Below are 27,750 nucleotides of genomic sequence, written 5' to 3'. Positions count from 1 at the left end.
ATTTGTCACCTCACAGAATTCTGCTGAGATCTTCCTAATTATTACTATCCATGGATTGAATGGAAACAAGGATAATACATAATTAGGGATTACACATCCCAGAACAGACACATAATTAGGTATTTCCTTGTCTAGAATTAATATCTAGGAGTTTTTGGGTTTTGTTGAGTATTATGACATAAGGTATATTACAAATAAATATTGTGGTTTTTGAGAGATTGAGCTAGAATGTGTGTTAATAAGCATAGTTAAGGTAGGAGTCAGATATAAATCATATATCAATGTGAAGCTTATTCTTTTCCACTTCTGTGAATTACATTTAAGCTAAACTCATAGCATTCCAAGGACTGATTGACTTTGGCTAGAGAAAAAGACCAAGTTGTTGTAGATTAACTTAAAAAGATGAGTATGCCCTTAGCGGATGATTTCACAAAATTTACACAATCACATAAGAGAGTCATATCTACCATCTTTACTAAAAGAATTTTCTTTCTGGTTAATGAGGCAGTTGAACATTGAGTTTTCTAAGATGAATGAGAGCAAAAATGTCACATCTAAATGTGATGACAGTACCTGGTAGTTAAGTCTGTTGTGTACATAATCCACCTCCACATACATGTATGATTATGTTAGCTTTATCCTAATTCTGATTTAAATGCATCTCTGTTCCAGAGTCCTGTGGGATCAGGAATTCCTGATATTAAATTGTGAATACTGCTTTAAGACACTGAGATTGGAACTTGATACAAAAACCCTTGAAGACCCAAGCTTAAAGTTGAATTTTATACATAATATAAGACTTCCCTTCTTTTCCTGGTATGTATTTTAGTTTTCAGAGGTTGCATTTTAATGACTTTTTGTACTAATTCGTTGCTTGTGCTTGAGGATGTCTTAGGCCTTGACTAAGTCTCTCTGAAATGCTACTGCCTTTGTCAGGCTGCCATAGCCCTCCCCTGACATAGTCTTCATTATTCCTCTCTTTTCAGTGAGTTCTTGCTCATGTTTCCTGTCACAGATTAAACGTCACATGTTCTGTGTGTCTTCCTTGATTTCACTAACTTGGTTATTCAATTGGCTGTGGTCCTTTAAGATTTATCTTCTAGTGCTCTGTGAAGGATGCAAAAGGAATCTATAGGCACTATATGTCACACTCATTTATAAGCTCCTTGGAGACGAGGACCAGGCATGTCAGTTCTTTACACCAACAGGTTAGATCAATTTATTTGGCACATGTTACAGGTTGAATTGTCTCTTGAAAATTTATATGTTGAAGCCCTAACCCCTTAGTACCTTATAATGTGACTGTTGAGATAAGATCTTGAAAGAAGCAATTTAGGCTTTATGACATTCTTGGGGGTGGGTCTTAATCCAGTATGATTGGTGTTCTTTTAAGAAGAGATGAGGGAGTTCCCACTGTGGTGCAGTGGGTTAATGATCCAGCATGTCTCTGTGAAGACACAGGTTTGATCCCCAGCCCAGAGCAGTGGGTTAGGGATCCAGGGTTGCTGCAGCTGTGGCTTGGATTCACTCCCTGGCCTGGAAACTTCCATATGCTGTGGGTGTAGTCAGAAAAGAGAAAAAAAAAAGAAGAAGATATTAGGATACAGAAGATATCAGCAAGGAGGTAGACCATGCGAAGACACAGGGAAAAGATGGCCAGCTACCTGCTAAGGAGAGAGATCTCAAAGTGAAACCAACCAGGCTGATTCTTTGATTTTGGACTTCTAGACTGGAAGACTGCGAGGAAATAGATTTCTCTTGTTTAAGTCTTCAAGTCTGTAGTACTTTGTTATGGGAACTTTAGCAAAAAAATAAAAAAAATAAATAAAAGGGGGCACATTTATACCGTTTTATCAATTTTAGAATACCTTTAGAGGTCAGTCAAAGCATTTTGTAATTATCACCTTTTATTACAGTATTTTTCTGTTCCCTGTGTGTGTAATATACTTCCCCATAAAACTTGCAGGCACCCTTATCCGACTTTATATCTCACCTCTCTACCCATCCTGTCAGCATCTTTCCAGTTAAAACTGGCCAGGTTGGCAATGCTTCCTTTTAAAGATAGACTACGTTTCAATACAGAACCATTTTAATCTCCTACTTTTCATTACAGAGATTATAAACCAATGTTAAACTACTTTTGCAATGGTTAACTTTGATTAAATTCTCATCACAGCTTTGAGTGTCAAATATCAGCTTGGGTAGAGGAAAATGGTTGTGTGTGTGTGTGTGTGTGTGTGTGTGTGTATGTATATATTTGTGTGTTTGTGTTTAAGAGAGCGAGGACCCAACCTATGAAATTTCCCTGCCAACTGGTTTTAGAGAAGATTTTGCTGCTTATTGTTTGCTGTCTATTTGGGGAATTTTTTTCCCCTGCACTTTATTCCAATTTTTAATGCTTATGAAACTGCATTTTGAGTTGTTAAATTCCTCCCTGACTTGAGCATTTCATTACTATGAATATCTTTTAAAAATATGTAACGTTGTTCTTAATAGATAACACATTTGCAAATGCAACCTTGGTGTCTCATCCTGTGAACGCTTTGCCAGATTTTTCCTTCTGCCAGTTTTGGAATGCTCAAGGACACTGCCGTTTTCAGGAGCTGTGTTACAATGCATTTCCAACTGTCTTCCTGCTATTAAATGTACAGCACCCAACAAGGAGTGCATTTCTCCAATGTGTTCTCCAAAAAGTAGCTTTGAACATGGCACATCAAAAGCAAAATGAGTTTGGCAATCTTCACACAACATCTGTTCAGGGATTTCCCCCCACACCATGAGGGGAAAAAGAAAGAAATAAATGTATACTACATGGCACATTAAAAAAACCAAGGAAAGCTGTTGTGTGAAAAAGGAATAAAAGGAAACCCAAGGCAGAGAAAAATACAGGAAATTATATACTGCCCCAAAGACAAATTCGCATTTGATTTATATTCTGACTGTGGAGTAGCTACAAGGGTGGCACCAGAAATCTGGATCGAGCCACAGTGCTTTCCTTGTATTCCCCTGCCCTCAGTAAGCATCAGTTACCTCTGGGCAAATGACTTTCTCCAAATACATCTGAGCAGTCATATATTTTCATTATTCTGCGCTTTGTATCAGTGACCTGACTGTAGATAAAACACCTTATGTGCCTGCGGTGACGTTTATGGTAGCGATTCCACCTGTTAGGGGGACGTTTCTGCTCATTACAAACATGTGGAAAACATTAAGAGTATGTCCACATAAGGCAATGGGTTTTAAATTAATATGGGACCGTGTGTCTTCAAATACTGTTCTATTTGGTTTTTCACAGTCCCCCCCAAAAATACACAGACATACACGCGTGTGTGGGCGTGCACGCACGTGCACACACACACACACACACACACGGACACAGTGAGAACGGAACGTGTTTTTCAAGCAAATCAAGCCCACGAGGCAGAGGAATTTGAACTGGCGTGTGTCCTGGGGGGCCAGCATCTCCTTTCTGGTTCTTAGAATCACTTGGAGTTACTCCTGCCAACTGCTTCCTGGGCCAGTGAGACTGAGCTTACTTAGCTAAGTTCTCTCCTCCATCCCTCTCCTCCTCACCGTCCAGACCTCACTTCCTCTGAAGTTGAGGAAGAACATGAAAGGGGTGGGGGAAGAGAGATGGCACTAACATCTCCTTTTACAGCCATCCACAGCAGAAGTAAATTGACATGGAGGCCAAGAAGGAAGGATTAGGTAGGTGTGAGTCTATCACCTCAGTACCTACTTCGCATTCCTATGGGTCTCTATCTCCTTTCCTTCCATCATTGGATGGTTTCACTTTGTGCATGGATCAAGTGCTTGGCCAACTGCAGTACTTTCCAGGTCTGTTGTTACCTCTTGTATCTGATCCTCCAGTGTATCCACCACGGTTTTATAGAAATTGTCTTTCTGAAGTAGAGCTCTCTCCACCTAACTTCCTTGAATTAAGGTCTCTTGATGGCTTCCTACTCCTGGGAGAAGAACATGAGCTTTTGACCCAGACGAGTCCAAATTCTACTATGTATTGGTTGTGTTTAACTTTAAGAAAGCTGTGTTACATCTCTGAGCCTTGGTCTTTTCAACAGTAAAAAATGGGAAAAAGATCACACCTCTCTCATGATACTGAGAAGTAAAATAATATACACTAGGCACTTAACATAGTGCCGATGGGCTTGTAAACACACCCCATTTTATCAAGCTCTGCTAATTACTCCTCACTTTGAACTATGCTCTCTAGCTCCTTTTTTTGGCCATGCCTGAGACATGTGGGTGTTCCTGGACCAGGGATTGAACCTGTGCCACAGCAGCCACCAAGGCCACTGCCATGACAACGCCAGTTCATTAACCTACTAGCCACAGGAGAACTTCTAAACTGTGCTCTCTTTACAAGCACAAACTTAGAATTGTACTCATTCTTTAGGAACAAACAAAACTATAACCTCTTAAAAGAGTTATTCTTGCTAGCAGGTTAATTTTTACTATCTTTCTCTTCTTTTCTCAATCTTCCCACCTGTCCCTATGTCTCCCTCATCCATATGTTCAAATCTTGACTTCTGTAGTTTTTTTTTTTTTTTTTTTTTGGCCACTCTCCGGCATGTAAAAGTTCCTGGGCCAGGGGTCAAACCCACACCATAGCAGTGACCCGAGCCACTGACACCGTGACAATGTCAGATCCTTAACCTTCTTCACTACCAGGGAACTCCCTTGATCTCCATTCTTCACTGAGAAAAAAAGACATTTGTTAAGAAAAACTATGAGGAACAATACTTACTTGAGAAAATAGGAGTTTCATTAGAGTAGAACTCCTTTCTCCTTTGCCAAAACTACAAATATAATTTCTCCTATGCACAGATTTTACATTTACTCTTCTATTTTGTGGAACAATGGCCTCTGAGCCTTTGGAACATACATTTCTCCACTTGCCTTCTTTGTTTTTCCCAGATGGACCTCTACGCTCGGCTCCAGCATCACAGCCTTTTCTGGTGGTTCTTTCCCAATAGTGCGAAATATGCTCCACCATCTCCCATGAAAAACAAATCCTTTGACCTCATACACTTCCGGAGCCCTCTATTGTGTTAGTGCTGACCTCAAGAAAGGAGTTACTATGCCTACCTTTCTTCAGTCCTTACCTATTTAAGTATCATTTCCTCCTCAATCTGCAATTCACTTTTGGTTTATTTAAAATCTTTATAAAATGCATATTAGACATCCTTGGACACCAATGAAAGGTACCGTCTCTGTCCTCCAACTTTTCCTATTTCAGTGATAAAGCAGATGGTATTCTATAAGATAATGAATGGAAATGCCCTGAATGCCCATTTTAAAACTAGCAAATTTCTCACTTTTTAAAATTGAGCTTTGGTTGACACACACAATGCAAAGTGAACAACATATTGATTTGATGAATTTTTATTGCACTATGAATGCCATTGTAGTGTTAGCTAACACTTATATGATGTCACATAATTATAATTTATTCTGAATGATTAAATCCACTTCTAATTTGACTTTGGCTTCCAGTAAAGCCGTTCTTGCTCAAAAAACTCTATGTTACTAGAACTAGTGGACTACCTCTCTGTCTTTGTTTTACTTGACTTCTCAGGAGATATTTCCCCCTTTGATTTTATTTTATTTATTTATTTTTTTAATGATTTTTATTTTTTCCATTATAGCTGGTTTATAGTGTTCTGTCAATTTTCTACTGTACAGCAAGATGACCCATTCACACATACATATATACTTTTTTTTCTCACATTATCATGCTCCATTGTAAGTGACTATAAATAATTCCTAGTGCTATACAGCAGGAGCTCATTGCTTATTCATTCCAAAGGCAATAGCTTGCAACTTTTTTTTTTTTTTTTTTTTTTTTTTAGGGCTGTACCAATGACATATGGAAGTTTCCAGGCTGGGGGACAAATCAGAGTTGCAGTTGCTGGCCTATGTCATAGCCACAGCAACTTCCACCATACCTCACAGCAATGCCGGATCCCCAACTCACTGAACAAGGCCAGGGATTGAACCTGCATCCTCATAGATACCAGTTGGATTCATTTCTGCTTTGCCACAACGGGAACTTCCCGCAGGAGAATTTTTTTTTTTTTTTTTTTTTTTTTTTTTTGGTCTTTTTACCTTTTCTAGGGCCACTCCCAAGGCATACGGAAGTTCCCAGGCTAGGGGTCTGATCAGAGCTGTAGCTGCTGGCCTATGCCACAGCCACAGCCACGCAGGATCCGAGTGGCATCTGCAACCTACACCACAGCTCACGGCAATGCCAGATCCTTAACCCACTGAGCAAGGCCAGGGATCAAACCCTCAACCTCATGGTACCTAGTTGGATTTATTAACCACTGTGCCACGATGGGAACTCCTCCCCTCAGGAGATTTTGACATGGTTTTTGGAAATATCCTCTTCTCTGTTTCCATGACACCACGCCATCTTGAATATCCATCTTCCTAATTCGTGGCCCCTTCTCTTGCTCCTTTGTCTTGCCTTCTTTCTATTCTATCCTATATGGCCATGTCAATCTCCCTGCCATAGGGGATGCCATAGCCTTCCCTTCTCTATTCTTTTCTGTATATAGTATTCTCAACTATACATCTGTATGTATCTTTACATATCATATTACACATGACTTCCAAATATATACATATCTCCTGCCCAAATCTGGCCCCTGATCTCTCTGATGTATCTGACTGTCCAATTTAATCTCTTAAAAGTACAAAGGGATTCCCCAACTTAATATTTCCAAAATAGAACTCTTATTTACCACCACCCCCTCCAAGATCCTTGTTCCTTCCCTCACTCAAGTCAAAGTCATCATCATTAGCAACGTTTTATCAAGGCAAAAAACTAGGTACCATTATTGATTTATTCCCCTTAGTCAATGCTTCACACCCAATCATCACTAAGTTCTAACATTTTTATTTTCAAAACAGATACAGACTTTGGTCCCCTCTTTCTGTCTCCACCACAGCCATGCTAGTCCTTTTCTCCATCACCTTTTTTCCTTCACAACCAATCTGCATGCTGCTACTCTCATTCTTCTTCCTTCTCCAACATAATGCATTCCCAACACAACAGCCAATGCAATATGTAGTCTCATTACTTCTGAAGTTATCCTCCCACATTTTGTATTTATCATTATTTTATGATAAGAACACTTCACATAAGATCTCAGAGTTTCTTTTGCGGCTCAGGGAGTCAAGAATCTGACACAGTGTCCATGAAGATGTGTGTTTGATCTCTATTCTCACTCAGTGGATTTAGGATCCAGCATTGTTGCAAGCTGTGGCATAGGTGGCAGATGCAGCTTGGATCAGGTGTTGCTGTGTCTGTGGCGCAGCTCTGATTCAACACCTGGGCCATGGGTGCAGCCATAAAACAAACAAACAAACAAACAAACAAAACTTCTCTCTTAGCAAATTTTTGAATATATACTATACAGTATTATTAACCCTATGCTGTATAACAGATCTCTAGGACTTATTTATCTTGAGTAACTAAAACTTTGCACCCTTTGACCAAAACTTATAGCAAATTCAGATGTAATGTTTAAAAAAATAAACAAAGTACATTCCAGAGTGTTTGAAAATATTCAAGACTTCCTTTTGTCTTCAGAATAAATCCCACTTTCTTTCCATGGATTAGAAGTCCCCATATAATCCATCTCATGCTTCTTTCTCCTTGTCTGATTCCATGCTTTCTTCCTCCTTAACTTGTTCCAGACATAGATCTCTTGGCCTCCTTTCAGTTCCTTATACTTCCAGCCTGATTCCTCTCCTAGACACTTAGCTTTTGTTGTTGCTCCAACACGCATGTTCTTCTCTGAGAGACAATTTTTCCTGGATTTCTCATACTTCTGCACATCTTATGATCAGAAGCACCACTGCTTGTCTTCTTCTTCTTCTTCTTTTTTTTTTTTCTTTCTTTTTAGGCCCATACCTATGGCATATGAAAGTTCTAGTCTGGTGGTCCAGGGGTTGAATAGGAGCTTCAGCTGCAGGCCGATGTCACAACCATAGCAATGCCGGATCTCAGCTGCCTCTGCAACCTATGCCACAGTTTATGGCAACAGCAGATCTTAAACCCATTGAATGAGGCCAAGGATCAAACCCATATCCTCATGGATTCTAGTCAGATTCTTAACCCACTGAGCCACAATGGGAGCTCCCAACACTACTTGTCTTCTTAAGAATATTTTTATAGCCTTGGCAGATAGAGGTACTGTCTCTCTCCACAGCAAAGAAGGGATTTGTCTACTGTCCAATATATATATATATATATATATATATATATATATATATATATAAAATATATTCCACTTTGACCAAGGTTGGAAAAGTTTGCTTGCAGTTCTTTAGAAAAGATGTGGGTTCTGGAGTTCCCATCATGGCTCAGTGGTTAATGAATCCGACTAGGAACCATGAGGTTGCGGGTTCGGTCCCTGCCCTTGCTCAGTGCGTTAAGGATCCAGCGTTGCCGTGAGCTGTGGTGTAGGTTGCAGATGTGGCTCGGACCTGCATTGCTGTGGCTCTGGCGTAGGCCAGTGGCTATAGCTCCGATTAGACCCCTAGCCTGGGAACCTCCATATGCCACAGGAGCGGCCCTAGAAAAGGCAAAAAGACAAGAAGAAAAAGAAAAGAAAAGATGTGGGTTTTGTGAAAGCAGCCTACCATGTGTACACTATCCTCCTGTGCCCTTCTGCATTGACTCCATGGAATTTGAGACACAAGAGAAACATATATAGGGTTAGGGCATGAAGATCCTGTTGCTTGCAGTGCAATGCTATGACTAATAAAACCCTTTGTCTCTGACCTTGATTCTTCCATCAGCATCAGGGAAAATGGTTACTTTGCAACCTGTTAGCTTGCAAGTAGGGTAAGTCTCAGCCTCTTCACAATTCTTGACAGGTTTTGACAAGCAATTTTAAGAAATTACAGAAACATTATTTGCTTTACCAAAATATTCACTTCAGGTTCTTTCCAAGAGCACATTTAGGTTAGTTACAATAATATATAATTTGCAATAGCTCCCTAATATTCTCCCTCCCCCTTCTTCCAAATCCCATATGTACTTTTTCCAGGAGTACATGTCAACCTATATATTCATATGTTTAGGAATATATGTCAAGGAAGGCAGTAACCTACTTTGCAAAAATTGCTGCAGTCTACAAATAACTATCAACAGAGTGAAGGGTTTTTCATATACTTTTCTATTGGTTTTGCACAGGTATCTGCAAAAGGCTCTGTACCATATCTTATTGTATTTAATATGATACCAAAATAATGCACTCTATCTTTAATGGTATCTAAATAGGTCATTTTCATATATATATATATATATATATATATATATATATATACATGAAAATGTATACATTTATATATTTCTGCTTTCAAAATTAATTGTTTTGAAAGCCATAATTGGATGTTACATATATTTCTAAAGTGTGCTTTTAAACTTACAATCTATTGTAATAATTTTATTTTTCATAGGCAAATAAATTATGGCTTTCATTTCAGGAACTCAAAGAAAACTTTCAAATATAGCCATAGCTAAACAGGAAGTCTAGAACAACTTCACATCAATAAATATAGCTTATTTTTGTTTTTAATGGCTGCACCTGCAGCATATGGAAGTTCCTGAGCTAAAGATTGAAGCAGAGCTGTAGCTGTGACCTATGCCACTGCTGTAGCAATGCTGGATTCTTTTTTTTGCTTTTCAGGGCTGCACCTGTGGAATATGGAGGTTGCCAGGCTAGGGGTTGAATTGGAGCTGCAGCTGCCGACCCAAGCCACAACCACAGCAATGCAGGATCTAAGCCACATCTGTGGCCTACAGTACAGTTTATAGCAACACCAGATACTTAACCTTTTAAACTTCTACTTAATTCTTTTGATATTTTGTCAGAACATAGATTTCACATGAATGCTGCCATTGCTAGAAAACTATAAGTTCCTTGGAGGAAGGAATTGTGTATTATTTAACCTACCTCCTAGCACATAGCAATCTCATCATTTAATTCATCCTCAATCAGTATATGCTGGCTATAACAATATTTATTGAATAACACAGGCTACTATATACCAATTTTTAGGAAAAGACTTTTAAATTCCCTTTAGTAAACTATTTAATTCCCATAATACTGGCCCATGTGGATATTTTTTACATTCATTTAAAACATGTCTCAGTCAACCTCAGACAAATCATTTATAAGACACTGGAAGTGAATTTTGAGTGTAAGCACAGAATTTATACTCATCAATCCCTTAATTAATTGACTCCTTTAGTCATAAAAATATTTATCAAACTTTTTTCTTTGCAAGGCATTGTGGCAGGTATTTGGCATATAAAAATGAATAAGACATAATCCTTACTTTCAAAGAACTCACAATCTACTGGACATCTGTTGTATGTATGAATGCCACTCCTTGTTATATGCTTTACATATGGCACAGGTTTTTAATACCTTTACATTCTGATCTGAACAAATTTCTTTTGTAGTATTTCCCTTCAATTGCAACTATAGAAAAATTAATGACCATTTGGACAGCAACAGAGAGAATTAACTGACCTTTTTTGAAAAGTACATTGCAGGGAAGAACTGAGATAAATGAGTAGAGTTTAATTATAAAATAGAGTTTTTTAAAGAGACTCATTTCGTCCATAATTTCATCTGTGAGACATTTGAATTTCTTTTTATCTCCATGTGAGATTTATCCCAATAGGATATTCTTTAAAGTGTAAGATAGTCTGTGCCAACATCTTGTAAGACTTTATAGTAACCTATTATCTATTTTTTTTTCAGGTTAGTATTAACTTTGCTGTTGTTCCATACTGCTTACAGAGACATTTTTCGGTGTATCACTCATTCTGTTGTGGTTCTAAATCAGTTTAGTCTCATTTTGGATTTTAGTCCCATGCAGATTTACTAACAACCTTGACAGTGTATACTGTGGTGTGCCAGCAGGATTCTAAGCCACCCATTCCCCCAGTTGCTAAGAGTGTTGCTTACCAATAGTTCATGGCTGGTTCCCTACTCAGGATTGCCTGCCTCCATCCTCAAGGAGGTAATGTGCAGTCCCAAAGGGAAGTTCACTTGGAATGGCTCAATGATGTAAGGAGCTCTTGGCCTGGGCCTCCTTCTTTAACTGATTTTTTTTTCTTTTTTTTTTTTTTTTAGGGCTGCATCACAGCATATGGAGGTTCCCAGGCTAGGGGTCGAATCGGAGCTGTAGTCACCGGCCTACGCCAGAGCCACAGCAACGCGGGATCCGAGCCGCGTCTGCAACCTACACCACAGCTCACGGCAAAGCCAGATCGTTAACCCACTGAGCAAGGGCAGGGACCGAACCTGCAACCTCATGGTTCCTAGTCGGATTCGTTAACCACTGCGCCACGACAGGAACTCCGGCCCTACTTCTTTAATTAAGACATCTCCTAAGGGCCATCTCAACTCCAGAACTTTCCATGGGATGGGCTGAGGCTTCTATTGTAACCATTGTACAGTAGTGGGTGAAATGGTAAAGATTTCAACAGTATTGAATTGAGGGAGTGCAGTTGAAGGGAATGCAGTGAGGTTTTTTTTGGTAACAGGTATTTGAAATGTTCAGGATAATTTGTAGTAATAGAACTATGGATAGCATGGCTCATGTTGAGTGCTATTGATGTATGAGAGAAAGAAAATTAAACACTTTGGACCATTAATTACCCATTTGGGCTTGAGGATGAAATTCACATAGCCTCCTTGGAAACATAAAAAAAAGTCTCATCTTCTGGAAACCAAGGGCAGAAAAAGCTGAGGATCAGTCCTGGAATTAGAATTAATTAGAGGGGTGCCAGGGCTCCAGAGCAGGTTAAATTTTCAACCTCATAAAATCTGTTATACCAAGGACACCAAATTAGATAAGTATAAGACCCTGAGATTTGAGAAGAGAGACATCTGTGTCAATGCACTTGATGATCTTGAATCCCTAGTTTTCTTGACTGCTCCAGACCTGTAGAAGTGGTCCATTCTTCCATGTTAAAGGCTAGCACTCCTACATTGACCGAAGATACTGCAAGACGTATATCTTGCAAGAGAGGGGCCTTCCCACCATCTGTTCAGGCTCTATCTCCACTTCTTTTCTAGCCACTAGACAAATAAGGTTAAACCACAGTATAATCCAACGAGTCACATGCTGGACCTGCTAAAGGAGGAAATAGACTCCACCCTGAATAGAGCTGTAGGAACTAACTAACATGTAACAGTCAGAAGAATATGTACCAGTCTCAATGCTGATGGGATGGATCAAGATGGATGGAGGAACAGAACATAAAGTTGAACAAGGAAGGATTTATTGACAAGGGAGGACACCCTCATGATATAAGATTTAACTACCTGGTAAGGATACCAAGAGATGGTGCTGACATGCTTTCTAGGTTGACTGTTGAAAGCTTAGAGAAAGCTATGCCTCATTGTAAGGTGGAAGGTCATAAATATGTGCAAATGATGGAAGAAAGGAACAAAAGCTCAGATAAGTGGGCCTTTTGGAGTGCGTATACAACAAAAAACTTGAAAACCCATTAGCTATATATTCTATGGAATGGCAAGAAAGACACTCCAGTTCCTCAAAGCTATGAGGTATGTGCTGGTAAGAGGGCACCAACATTGTGAAGTCCAATAGTAACTATACTCAGAACACTGCAGATGATGCTAGAAATATTCTCATAGAACTGGGCTCATTAATAGCCTTAGGGATGATGTGATGATAGGAAATAGGAGAGGACAACTGGCAGAACTTAACCACCAAAACCAAAGTAGGCACAATTATACTCAAAAGGGAAAGACTGGTGTGGCTCCCAGGAGTCCTTGACCAATAGGAGCAGTGAAGATGTTTATTAGAACAAAACAACTCTAAGGGCAAGAGAAATGATGAGTGTGTTGGAGGTCTGGGTAAGGCACATTCACTCCAGAGGTAGGGAGATAAACCACAGGACAATTAAGAGAGCCATGGCATCAAAGTTTTTAAGGGGTTCAGTCTCTAGGGTAGGATGAAACATCCACTATGAAGCAAAAGACAAATGGTTGCATCTCACATCTCCAGCTCTAGCAAAAAAAAAAAAAAAAAAAAACAAACTCACAATGACTACATGAAACATCCACTATGAAGTAAAAGACAAATTGTTGAATGTCACGTCTCCAACTCTAGCGAAAAAAAACCTCACAATGACTGCAAGGACTTTGGGATCTGAGATAGCATATTTGACAACTGATAAATATAGTTATGACTCACTTTCCCAGTAACATCTGAGGCTACCTTCTCTGAGTGGGCTCCAGAATGGAAAAAGTGCTCTGAAGCCTGTCCAAGTTGCAGTCCCAGCAGACCTTCCACTTGAACCACATAATCTGGAAAACCTTGTGATATCAAATATATCTGTGATGAAAAAAATATCATGAGGAGTTTATATCAAGTAATCTCCAGTGGATTACTTCATGAAAATTCTACAGAAATCATGTAGAGCCATGGATTTCTGGAGGAAAGACCTTACATTCTTCAATGGAGAGTTAAAGACTCTTTAGTGCTTCTGGTTTGACCCTGGGTCCTGGTATAAATGAAGCAGCCAGCCATGTAATACCGAGTCAGCTTAATCTAGAGAGGTCCATTAAGAGTTGGGGTTTAGCAGACACACTATTCTAGGGTATTATTGTTTGAGAAACCAAAAAGTCATTTGGGGCAAGTTGATTACAAAATAATTTTTTTCCACCCCAGGAGGGTCAGCAATTGGTATTGAATGCAGCTAGCATATATCTCAGGTAAGTATTTGTTATTTCTGCCTATAAAGCCTGAGCCAGCACCCTTCTGAGGGCTTAAAGAAGATTTGATCTACTGATGCAGGATCTTGTTTAATGTTACATTGGACCAAGGGATGAAATTTGCAGCAAAGGAAATGTGACAAAGGGTATATCTACTGGTTCTATTAAATATTCCTCTATTCAGATGCTGGAGACTGGAATAGATTTTTGAAATTGCAGATATTCTGTGATAATGGGGTATTATACTCCTTCCAGAAGATAGTACATTACTTGAATTTGTGACAGTTTTTTTGGTACTATGTCCCCAATAAGCAGAATACCTAGTCTAAGAACCAAAGTTGGAAATAGGACTGGGCCTGCTTGTCTTTGCCCCCACTGATGCTCTTGGGAATTTGTATGTCTCAGCCCTACACCTCCAGGCTTTGTAGAATAAAAGCTCTTCCCCTAGGGGGAGGGTAGGGTGGGGGTGGGAATCCCCTCTAATGGACAAAACAGAGTGCAATGTCTATCATTTATCTCTTCGTGCTTCCTGTGCCAAAAGACTAGCAAGGAAAGGAAAAAAAAAAAAAAGAGCATCTTTTAGGAGTTAGAGACTTTGAATATCAAAGGGTTGCTATGACATACATGCCACTACACACACACACACACACACACACACACACACACACATACAGGGGTATAAATAATATATTTAGCGCACAGATGGTTCACTGCACCTACTCTTTGGGATCTCCTTCCCAATGGAGAAGCACTCCTGACACAATAGCTCCAAAACTCTCAGGAATGAGGATATGGGTCAACTCACCCAGTAAGCTGTGTAGGCCAGGATCATTGCTAATGAAGGGTAAGAGGAACAGAAAAGAAAGATGATAAGGGTTCACTGTAGCTCTAGCTGCAGCTGTAGCTCCCCGCACTATCCTTTCTCTTGTAAATTTCTCTAGGAAAAGAGACAAATGGGAATCTTGGAGGAGATATTCCTCAATAAGGTCAACATGTTTATGAAGCAAATAGCAGTTTCTAGTGCCAGGCCAGGGGTAGACTGTGGTGGGTGGCATAAGCTGCACTGACTAGATCCCTTCTCAGACCTAAGGCACTCACTCCTCTGTTACTGAGTGATGCTTGCCCAAGGTTCAAATCTGAGTCCCTCTTGAGGACTTGCCCTCAGCCAAAGAAGCTTCCTCTACCAAGGTTATGCCCTAATCCCAGGGGAAGCTTACCTCCAGTGCCTGTGAAAAGATCATAATTCCAGTTCCATTTGTCTAGTGGGAAACAATGCTAAGGACCACCCCAGTTCCATAGCTCTCCCTAACATTAATTGAGGCTTTTTTTTTTTTTGGTGGCTTAATCTCAGCTTGATTTCTCTCACTGCCCATCTTTATTCCCTTCACTCCCTCTCAGATGTCGTTCCCAAGAACACTGTTTAATAAAATTCCTCCATGAAAACCACCATTGCAGAGTCTTCCCAAGGAATCCCAGTGACAGTATTTTGTTCCCTCTAGCAATACTTTTTTAGCTTTTCTATAACAACCTCACTATTTTAACCCCTCACTGTTATTTCTATTTAATCTCATAGCTAGTAATCATTATTCTACTTTACAATATGTATCCTTGCTACAAATTAAGCATGGAGGATCATTTTCTTCTGTAATTGTGTTTTACTCCATTGTATATTTTTGATTCAATATTTCCTCTTGGTTCACTGATTAATCTTATGGGGAATATTTCATCTGATTTGTGCTTTTCCAAAGAACTTTAATTTATTATAGTACTCATATATCTATTAGGATTATCTATCATTTTCTAATAAGTGTGGGGTTCAAGTTCCTTCAATTTTATCCTATGAAACAGATTTTTTTAAATTCATGCAGTGATATTAGTCTTCTGCTTCAGTGCAGGTTTCATTAAATGCATAAATCAAAAATGTCTTTTTGCAGGATAGAGAAAATCAGGATTCAAATAAATAACTAAAATATGGCTTTGGGGAAGGCTGGCAAGTTTCCTATCCATTGTCTTGATCAATTTCAACATACCAGAACAGCCTCATCAAATTTCTGTTTTTACACACAACCTTTTTTAGTGTCTTTCTATTCATGCAGTTAATATCTATTGAACATCCACCTTGTTGCACAAGATGCATGATTATTCTTGTTGCCCAAACACATGATGCTGGTTACAGCATAGTTTATTAGTTATGGTAACTTACAAGGAGAGAAGAAAGTATAGGATCTCTCATAGCTGTTCCTCAGGGGTATGTCTGTGCCAGCAGCCTCAAGAAAGCATCGTAAGAGGGAGAATGTCACTCCCAATCCAAGCTCTATATTTGTGCTTTTATCTGAAAGGAGAATATTAGTTTGCTGGGGCTTGATAACAACCAAGCATCACAGAATGTGTAGGTTAACCAGGTGGCTTAAACAACAGATAGATATTTTCTTTCCCATTTCTGCAGGTTAGCAGTCTGAGGTTATGTGTCATCAGAGTTGGTTTCTTCTGAGGTCTCTCTCCTGGGTTTCCAAATGGCAGTCTTCCTTGGGTGTTCTCACATGGTCTTCCCTCCAATGAGGTCTATGTCCTAATCTCCTCTTCTTAGAGCGACACCTGTCAACACAATACTGCTGGAGAAGGAAAAAGGGCAGGGCTGATGTTACCTCAAGTCAAGACATACTGTAAAACTACTATAATCAAGATAGTATTGATTAAAAAAGGATAGAAAAATAAACAAATGGAACAGAACAGAGAACCTCCCCCACCCCAAATAGACTTTTATAAATATAGTCAACTGATCTTTGACAAAGAAGCAAAGGCAATACAGTGGAGCAAAAATAAAAATAGACTTTTCAACAAACCGTGCTGGAAAAACTGGATATCCACATGAAAAAAAAAAGAAAAATCTAGACACAGAACTTATACCCATCACAAAAATTATATTAAAATAGATCATAGACCCAAATATAAATTGTAAAACTATCTGAAAAAATAACATAGGAAAAAACCTAGAAGCCTCTGAGTATAGCAATTATTTTTTAGATTTAATACCAAAGGTATTATCATTGAAAGAAAAATTAGTAGACCAGCTTCACTAAAATGAAAAAGTTCTGCTTTGTGAAAGACAATACAAGAGAACAAGAAAACAAGCCACAGACAGAAAATATTTGCAAAAGACCCATTTGATACGGGACTGTCATTCAAAATATACAAAGTACTTAAAAGTCAACAATAAGAAACAACTCAGTTTAAAAAAATGGGCCAATATCTTTAACGGATACTTCATGAAAGAAGATAAACTGTTGGAACATAAGCATATGAAAAGATGCTTAATATTATAGGTGGTTAGGCACATGCAAATTACAAGTAACAGTGAGATACCACTATACATCTATTAAAATAGCCAAAATCCAGAACATTGAAAACATCCAATACTGACAAGGATTTGGAGCAACGAGGGCTCTTATTCATTGCTGGTGGGAATGCAAAATGATACAGCCATGTTGGAAGACAGTTTCTTATAGAACTAAGTATAATCTTACCCTATAATCCAGCAAGCATGTTCCTTGATATTTACTCCAAAGAAATTGAAGATGTATATTACCAGAAAAACCTGCAAAAAGATGCTTATATCGTCTTTATTCATAATTGCTTAACCTTGGAAGCAACAAAGGTGTTCTTCAGTAGGAGAGTAGGTAAATGAACTGTGTTACATCTTAACAAAGGACTATTATATTCAGTGTAAAAGGAAATGAGCTATCAAGCCATGGAGAGACATGGAGCAAAATAATTGCATGCAGATTACTGAGTGGAAGAAGCCAATCTGAGAAAGCTGCATACTATGTAACATTATGGAAAAGGTAAAACTATGGAGACAGTAAAATCGTCAGTAGTTACCAGGGGTTGGGAGAAAGAGGTATGAATAGGCAGAGAACAAAAGAATATTAGGGCAGTGAAAATACTTTGTGTGATATCATGATAATGGATACATGTCATAATAATTTGTCCAAATCAATAGATGTTCCACACCAAGAGTGAATCCTAACGTAAATTATGGATTTAGAGTGATTATGATGTGTCAATGTAAGTTTATTAATTAGAACAAAAGTACCATTCTAGTAGGGAAATAATGACAATAGAGGAGGTTATCATGTGTAGGGGACGGGAATAAATGGGAAATCTTTGTATCTTTTTCTTAATTTTGCTGTGAGTCTCAAACTGCTCCAAAAAATCAAAGTTCTCAAATATAAGCCCCCTCCACACCACAAATGCAAATAGAAGTAGAAAAAACAAGCTAAATCCATGGGGAAAGTGAGAATAAAGTGTATAGCATACAAAATACATGTATTTCTTACAAATGTGCTGAATTATTTTATTTCTGAGCTTCATAACCCATGCAAACAGGACTAAGTCAGTCATTATACGATCCATAATATTCACAAGCTAGAAGTAAACCAACTATAACTATACTTTTGATATTCCTATTAAACATCCCAGAGTAATTATTCTGCACTGAAAATTGAGGAAGAAAAAAAGTAAAATGCAGTTCTTTTATTTTTTAAATGTTTTTTTAGAGTATAGTTGATTTACAGTATTGTGTCAATTTCTGCTGTAAGGCATACTGATATAGATATATAATTATTATTATATATATAATTATTTTTTCTCATACTATCTTCCATTCTTTGGATTTTAATCATAACATTTTTTTATAGAAGTTTTGATTATTTTCTGGGAAAAAAATTCTACTTTGCATGCAACCATTTTATTCTTTCATATTCATTGTTCCACACCACTTTTCTTGCCTTTCCTTTTTTTTTTCCCTTCCATTTCTACTCACTAGTAAAGGGTCAAAAAGATAGAGAGGCAAGGTCAGAATTGGAAAATATTTACTCAGGATTAATTGCAGAGAAGAATATTAATAACAATTTTTGTCTTCTGAAAAATATATTTGGGTATGTAAAATTTCATGCCATTCATAAGCCAAAATGCTTCAGCAGTTAATAATCTTCTCTGTTTCACAAATTTATCAGATATAATATTAATTAAGATTAACAAGTCAATTATTTATCAGTGCATGCAAATACCAAGAGAAGTTTTTGTATCATATATAGCAATTATTTACTAGCAGATTTAGAAATATATCACTAGCATATTTTTGAAAAATATTTGAAAACATGCTAATGTGTGTCACTCTGCTTTGTTGACTTTCCAAATGCTGAGCAACGAATTTACCTTCAAAAATGTATTGGATTTTAGTTTTAACAGTCCGCTCCTTATTGCAAATCATTTATAAAAAATAGATGTTTACCAAATGCCAGTACTGGGCAACAAATAGGATAAGGGTGGCCAGAGTGGTAGTTGCTAGAACATGAAGACAAATTAGCTGTTACGGTGCCAATACTATAAACTGCTCTTGGCCATATTGATGTCCCTCTTCTAGTCTATCAGTGCTTGGGGCGATGAGGTGCTAACAACACCCACAGGAGCTGAGAGGAGGCAGCTGGTCACAAAAATTGGTCGTGTGCTAATTTAATATAAATTTCAGTGACATGCGAGGTTCTCCGAGATCCACTGTAGAGTGATAACTTGAACAGGAAATTGGATACTCAAGCACACAAATTAAATAGTACAAAAATGTCCCTTCTCTTTCTGAGACATATATTAAAGCAGGTAATTATTTTTAATGGTCTGTAAAAACCATGAAAAAGTCTTTGAGCAGCAGCGAGGAGTTGCTTCATGGATTAACACTTTCTAGGTATCTATCTCTCTCATTCTTTTTTTTTTTTTAATTATTGGAATATAGTTGACTATGTTGTGTTATTTGGAGGTGCACAGCAAGGTGAATCAGTTATGCATGTGTGTGTGTGTGTGTGTATCTTTATATTCATTCTTTTTTTCCACGTAGGTTATTGCAAACCATTGAGTAGATGTGCTCTACAGTACGTTCTTGTTACCCCTTTCTTTCTTATAGGATTGCAGTTTTAGGGTAGGCACCCAGAGTAGATGTTATGTTAAAGAGGCTCAGAAAGGGTCCACTCTACACTCTCCTGTCACCAAGAAGGCAGGGAAACATTGAAATGTTAGAATAAAAAGCCGGTGGTTTGAAGAGAGTCACATTTCCACCCTCTCATTCAGTTTTGGGTGTGCATCCATGGGTTAACTATTGAATTCCTGATGTGTTACCAATCCAAAGGGATTCACTTGCCAGATATGCAGCAGAGATAATCTACAGTCACTGGGTTGACAGTTGGGGAAAGCACAGCATTTATTGCAGGGCCCAGCAGGGAGAATGTGTCTTATTTTTACAAGTTGGGCCATGGACCTAAAATCTCTGATGGCTTGCACTGAAGTGTGATGAGCCTGTGGACATCCTTCTGAATAGTTGGTGGTGAGGTAACAGAGTAGTATTTTGGGAATCTCAATTATCAACTTCTGATTCCAGCCAGTCTGGGGTTTTTGTGCTGGTGGTGAGCATGCAGTTAAATTCTTCCACCTGCTGAGGGTTTTAGTATCTGCAAATAACTCTGGGGTATGGCACAGGATATTATGTATAGAAAGTGAGAAAGACCTGAGGGTTGGCTATTTTGTTCCACCTGATTTTTTGTTTGTTTGCTTCTGCATTTTTAACTTCTCTGATTAAATTTGCTCTTTGGAATTTAGGGAAGACTTGGGAGGTTAAATATTTTCTACAAACAAAAGGAGGGGACACAGGAATGTGTATGTATGTTCCCAGGAAGGCCCTGCAGTGTCCTGATGAAACAAGAAAAAGAAGTGGAGAGAAGAGAGCAAAGGAGGGGAAGCAAAAGGAGAGTGGTGAGTAGGCTCTAAAATAGACCCTGATTCTTGGTATTTATGACCTTATATAATCCCCTCCTCTTGAGGGTAGTCTGTGCTTATAGTCATGACTCTAATGAAGAGACTACAGCAGAAGGGATAGGGAAGGGGTTTCCAAGATTAGGTTACAAAGGAATGTGGCTTCTGTCATGGATGTCCTTTCTCCCTCTCTCTCCCAGTTCCCTCCCTCTGGAAGAAGCAAACTACCATGTTGCAAGTAGTCCTACGGAGAGTGCCATATGCCAATAAATTGATGACTTTGGCCAATCACTAGTGAGGATCTAAGCCCTGCCAAAGGACATGTGTGTGTGCCTGGGAGAGAATCCTCAGTTTGGAGATGATTCCAGTCCCTGCTGAGACTTGATTGCAGCCTGGTGGGAGACCTTGAACCAGAGGCTCAAATCTATATTTGGGCATACATGTACACATACATAGATTTATTGTAGGAATAGGCTCCATGGTTATGGAGGCTGAGAAGTCTGACAATTGGCAGTCTGCAAGCTGGGGAACTAGGAAAGCCTGTGGTGTAATTCAGTCCAAGTCTGAAGGCTTGAGAATCATGGGGGCTGATGCTGTTAACAGTCCTGATCTAGTCTGAAAGCTCAAGAATCTAAACCCCCAGTGTCCAAGGGCAGGGAAGACAGATGTACAGGTTCAAGCAAAGAGAGCAAATTTGCCCTTCCTCTGCCTTTTTGACTTTGTATTCTATTGTTTTATCTATAAAACTACATATTATACTTTTAGGTTTTTAAAAACTACTCTATTTAGGAGTTCATTTAAAGAATAGGGCTACAGTGGCTCAGGTCACTGCAGAGGTGCAGGTTTGATCCACAGCCCAATGCAGTGGGTTAAAGGATCCAGCATTGTTGCAGCTGTGGCTTAGATTTAATCCCTGGCCCAAGAACTTCTATATGTCCTGGATGTGGCCATTTAAAAAAGAAAAAAAAAAACAAAAACAAAAAACAAACCAAAAAACTGGAGTTTTCATTGTGGCTCAGTGGTAACAAACCTGACTACTACCACAAGGATGTGGGTTTGATCCCTGGCCCCACTCAGTGGGTTAAGGATCCAACATTGCCATGATCCGTGGTATAGTTCACAGATGTGGCTTGGATGTGGCATTGCTGTGGCTGTGATGTAGGCTGGCATCTACAATTCTGATTCCCACCCCTAGCCTGGGAATGTTCATGTGCCGTGGGTGTGGCCCTAAAAAGACAAAAGAAATTTAAAAAATTAACAAAACAAAACACCCCTATTACCTTAGAAGTCCAAGGATTGTTTTCATGCTGCTCCACTGAAGCCCAGGCCTTCCAGCCATACCAAACGTTCACCACCTCTTTATCATACTTAATCCATTGGTCTCCATTACCATTCAGTGTTTTGAGAAACCTTGATCTGGATTAGTGAATTTATAATAAATTTCACTGTCACAGTCCTTAAGCGTGTCTGTCTGTATGTGGAGGTGTCTGTGTGTGAGTTTTCTTCTACGCATTGGCCACTGGCTCACTCAGTGTTCAACTTTTTCTCCTCTCTATGTTAAATATATTAAGCTAGTAATGTACTAGTTAGTGTATATGCAAGACTCTCCGTATTAGTTTTGACTATTATTCCATCTCTGATGACTAGCATTGCAGTCATCCCTTGGTGTTCAGAGATAGGAGGGCCAACAGCACTTGTAGGTGATGACTCCAAGCCTCTATTAAGTCACCTCTTCCTTTGTTCTTTCCTTGTTCCGCTAAGAAGAGATCAGCAATGTTTTACTTTCCTCCATCAATTCCGTAGCTGCCTGTACATGGTGGGAAGCTTCTCAATTTTAGAGAAGAAACAAGGACTTTGTGTGTTTTTGACTCTTTTTTTTTTTTTTTTTTTTTTTTTGGACAATGTGTTTCATCATTGTGCCTCAAAAGCATGGGATAGGCTTCTTTCAGTGTGTTTGACCATGAAAAGGAGAAATAGGAATAGATTTTCATATATTTTTAAGTGAAATAATAGCCAAATAACTATACGGTTCATTGCTTTTGGTTATTTTCACAGATGAAAGCAGGCTTTTTATGGCAAACCAGTTTCTCTATTCTGCTTTTCATGGTGAGGTCACTGTTTCTGTGGGAAGAAGGATTTCCTAAAATGTTAAAACTTAACGGCGTGCTCTGGGTCTAGAATCTTTTCAATCTTCTCAGTGCGCCTGAAGCTTAAGCAATTCATCCAATTCCCAAAAACTCCAAGAAGAGATCTGGCAAGTAATTAAGTGAAAAATAATTTAAATCTGGCCATCAAAGTATCTGGGTATCAGGAACGGCATTTAATTGGTGGCCTTAAATTACACAGTACTAACACTGAGTCTAATGCTAACAACTGAGTAGAAGATGATTACTTAGAAGTTAAACCAGAATTTACCTCCTTTGGCAATTGAATTTTCTTTCATGAAGTTTTAGAGTTTGTATGGCACTGGTTTCATAAGACAAAGTATGTCAATGTTAATGAAAGCGAAATTAGTTGTAGTTTTTTTCTTTTTTACTAAAACAATTTTTTTTGACAGCATTAAATATAACATCTCCCAACATCTTCAAGAAAGCATATGGACTATGGTTAGAGATGAGCATTTCTCATTTCACTGACTGAGTACAAAGCCATTTATAGGGCAACTTATCACATAAACACCCCTTGGCATCTTGTAATAGACATCAATAATAGCAAAAAAGAAGATAGATAACAATTTAACCATATGCTACACTAAAAAAAATAAAAGTAAGATGTAAACATCTTAAAAACTTAAGGTGTTCTATAATCACCTTGCGTTGATGCTGATACATATATTTAATTTTTTTTCAATTTAATTTTTGTTTTATATTGGAGTATAGTTGATTTAAAATGTTGTCTTAGTTTCAGGTGTGCAGCAAAGTGATTTACTTATCATATATCTATTCTTTTTCAAATTCTTTCCCTTTATATGTTATCATAGAATATTGAATAGAGTTCCCTATGCTGCACAGTAGGCTCTTGTTGATTATCTATTTTACATACAGTAGTGTGTATGTGTTAATCTCAAACTCCTAATTTATCCCTCCCGCCTATCCTTCCTTTTTGGTAACCATAAATTTGTTTTTGAACTTTGTGAATCTGTTTCTATTTTATAAATATGTTCACTTGAATCACTTTTTAGATTCCACGTATAAGTGATATCATATGATATTTGCTTTTTCTGACTTACTTTACTTAATATGATAATCTCTAGATTCATCCTTATTGCTTCATTCTTTTTTATGGTTGAGTTAGATTACATTGTATATATGTACCATATCTTCTTTATTCATTCTGCCGTCGATGGACATATAAGTTGCTTCCATGTCTTAGCTATTGTAAATAGTGCTTCACTGAGTATTGGGGTGCATGTGTCTTTTTGAATTATGGTTTTCTCCAGATATATGCTCAAGAGGGGGATTGCTGGATAATATTGTAGCTTTATTTTTAGTTTTTTAGGGAACCCACACTATTTTCAGGACTGGTTATACCAATTTATATTTCAAAGACAGTGTGGGAGGATTCCCTTTTCTCTACACCCTATCCAGCATTTATTATTTGTAAAATTTTTGATGATGGCCATTCTGACCAATGTGAGGGGATACTTCATTATAGTTTTGATTAGCATTTCTCTAATAACTACTGATGTTGTACATATTTTCATGTGCTTTGTGACCATCTGAATGTGTTCTATTGGAGAAGTACACATTTAATTTTTTTTTTTTTTTAGTTTGTGGCAAAAGGAGAATTAAATATTTGTTCCATTAGGAAGATTGGAAAAAATAACCATTTTGGATTCATGCAACATTTTCAGACTTACTGTTTTTAATGTATACATAAACATGTATGAAGACATGCTTTTTAGACATGAAAGAAAATGAGGAGAGGGATATTTATCAAGAAGTAGAGTCCAGAAAGAAGCAGGAAATTATTGTCTCTTCTCAAGTGTGGGCCGAGTAGGGAGCTACATGGACAGGCAGGGCAAGCTTATGGCTCTAGGAAGGAAAGATTTGGGAGTGGGGCCGAAGCGACAAGGAGCAGATGTCAATATAGCAGATACACTGAACTAGACTAAAACCCCCAAACTGAAAGGACAGTGGCACTGCCCCAGCCCAGTCAGGACAATGCCACATGCTTGTTCAGAGTGGTGGAGCTTGATGGTGGTTGAGGCAAAGATGGCAGCAGTGACTTGAGAACATCAACGGTGACCTCAAGAAGCAGCCATCATCTAGAAAAAAGTATCTCAATACTCTCTTGTAACTTATATAGGAAAAGAATCTGAAAAGGAATACACACACACACATATCTTCTTATTGCTTTGGAGGCTAGAAGTTCAAGATCAAGGTGTCAGCATGTTCAGCTTCTTCTGAGACCTCTCTTCTTTGTTTGGAGGTGGCTGCCTTCTTGCTGTGTCCTCACATGTTAAGTCTATGTGTCCTAATAGCCTATTCTTATCAGGATATAAGTCATATTGGATTAGAGCCTGCCATAGAGACCTCGATTTGATTTAATTTAATTTAATTTAATTTAATTTAATTTAATTACCTCTTTAAAGACCTTATCTCCAAATGTGATTATATCTTGTGATACTGGGCATTAGGATATCAATACATGAATTCTGAGGGGATACAATTCAGCCCATAACATATACTCAGGAAGAAAACTGTTGGGTTATATGGTAACTCTCTAATTTTTTGAGATACTCTCAAATAGTTTTTAAAGCACTGCACCATTTTACCTTCCCGCCAGCAAAGTAGAAGGGTTCCAGTTTCTCTATATTTTCACCAACACTCGTTATTATCTGACCTTTTGATTATAGCCATTCACAGGAAGAAAAGATTTGAAGTACATCTTTTTGCAAATTTTCTATGTCCCCATATGTCTGTTTCTCCTCTCACATTGTCTCCAGACTGCGATGTTAATATCATGTCTATGTGTACCCTTGGCATATTCTGAGGGTTTAAATATTTGATCATAAGGTAAGTAATGGAATACTTAAATAGGTGGGGAATGCTGTAACATCCATTGAATTGTGTAGTTTATTATCAATAAAACAAACTGCAAAGATACAATAAAAACATATATCTGTTACTGAGGAAATAGAAAATTTGTATGAATGATTTGAGTTTGTTTACATTTTATTTAGCCTAAATTTGAAAACAGCCCACATTTTTGATAGATATACATATCTATATTTACATATAGATACAGAAACATAAAACCAATAAAACACTTAACACTCTGTCCTTTCAGTAACACCTCTTTCCTTACTAAAAACATTGCAAACAACGTGAAGGTACTGCACCAACTAAAATGCATTTTGGGAAGTGTATGCTCCATTGCAATCATTCCTCTTCCAGAAAGGAAATTATTAGGGGAAAAATTATTTATATAAATTAAAAGTCCCTTATGTACACCCATTTGCAGTCCAGTGAAAAATTTCTGAATTTAAATTTTAAGTTAATTTATAGTTTTTCTGGAAGACCATAATATCTTCACATAATTGCATTCAAGAATGTTCATTTGTTTTTGCCACAGTCAATAAAGAAACCATTAAGACTCAAACAAAAGTATTCTATGAAGAGCTATAAGTGAGAATGATCTTTCTTTTTGCCAGGTGTCTGGGAAAGGAGTTTACATTTTGCCTGAGGCCAGTAGTTTTCTTATGTTTTAATACCTTTGAAACTTAACATCAGCGCAGCAACATACTGATAATTTTATTCTAAACATTGAGGTCTCATTTCCAACTAGACCTTTTTTTTTTTTAATGTTACATTTTTTTCAGTCTGAGCTTCTGCCTTGGGTATAGCCTGTGGGACTGGTCACACCCAGAAATCCCAGCCCAAATATGTCCTCTTTGAAATTTATGTGGTTGCTTTCAGTGGAATTCTTTCCCTCCACTATCTTTTGCTTTATACTCTAAAGTAGCATCACCATTATCAGCTAGAAGAATTCTGCATGTGTCCATCTAGTCATTTGAGTTAGGGATTCTCAAGGGTGGGGACACATCTGTATCATCTGCAAATCTTTTCAAATATCTGCTTCATTCTGAGATTCGGATGCAAGAAAAATTAAATTATGTATCAGGTTGAACTGACTCCTTCTAATTCCTAGATGTTGGACCCTATTCTAGTTTATCAGACTCTGGAAAGGGGCAGAAACCAATTCTCCACCAGGATTTTAAGATAGACCAAACCGTCTTCTCTCTTACTCCTTCCTTTGCCTTTGCTGTGGTCTGATTCTGGCAGAGGAGATAGTGAATATCTGTAAATAAAGAACTTAACAGTTATGCATTTCATAGGCACTTCTAAAGAGGTGGGTCTAGGCTGGACTTTTCAAGAGCTCTTAGCTGAAAGCACATTCTACAATGGAGTTCCCATGGCTCAGTGTAATGAACCTGACTAGTATCCATGAGGACGCAGGTTTGACCCTTAGCCTCGCTCAATGGCTTAAGGACTCTGTGAGCCATGATCTGTGGTGTAGGTCACAGACACGGCTCAGATTCTGCATTCCTGTGGCTGTGGTGTAGGCTGGTGGCTACAGCTCTGTTTTGACCCCTAGCCTGGGAACCTCCATATGCCTCTGGCATGCCCTCCCCCCCCAAAAAAAAGATATCCTACAAGAAAAACTGAATAAAAAGTGGAGATATTTTAACAGTATATTTTTTATTGAATAGGCATGTTATGTGTTAGTTTGTTAAGTACTTTATGATAATTTAATTCTTCCCACAACTCCATGAAGCATATATGATTATCCTGACTTGAAAGATGAAGAGATATCCTCAGAGAAATTAAATAGATTGCTTGAGATCCTACGCTAGCTAGTAGTGGGGCTGGAAGGAGGCAAGTCTTTTGCTTCCCAAACTGTCCTACTTTAAGGGTTATTTGAAAATGTTAATATTTTGTATTATTTTTGTTATATGATTATTTATGTTATTATGGTATTGTTCATTATTATTTATGTTAACATTAACACATGTTAATATAAAGATTATGTTAATATTCACAAATATTATAGCTGCAAAAGTTTTGGAGATTGTTGCCCTGAGCTGTGTAGTACTGCAGGCAGTATACTCAGCAACTTGTAAAAATGAGAAGAATGGTGAGTTACTTCTGGGGAG

The 27,750-nt window shown here is 38.1% G+C and overlaps 1 long non-coding RNA gene across 1 annotated transcript in view; it reads left to right on the top strand.

The window, feature by feature from the left end:
- LOC146395449 (uncharacterized) overlaps nt 1–21,587 on the top strand; it is a 73,055-nt gene extending 51,468 nt beyond the window's left edge. The window contains exons 4-5 of the long non-coding RNA XR_014831066.1: nt 673–816; nt 20,512–21,587. This is a non-coding gene — a long non-coding RNA (uncharacterized LOC146395449). The remainder of the gene's footprint in view (nt 1–672; nt 817–20,511) is intronic.
- Nucleotides 21,588–27,750: the final 6,163 nt, after the last annotated feature.

The sequence above is a fragment of the Sus scrofa genome, chromosome 16, assembly GCF_054392235.1.
Source record: "Sus scrofa isolate SSC_HxYL_T2T_F1_AM1 chromosome 16, Sscrofa_HxYL_maternal_Yorkshire_Landrace_v2.0, whole genome shotgun sequence".
Taxonomy (NCBI): domain Eukaryota; kingdom Metazoa; phylum Chordata; class Mammalia; order Artiodactyla; family Suidae; genus Sus; species Sus scrofa.
Note: the sequence above shows the minus strand (reverse complement) of the source record. Positions and strands in the feature narration are given on the sequence as shown.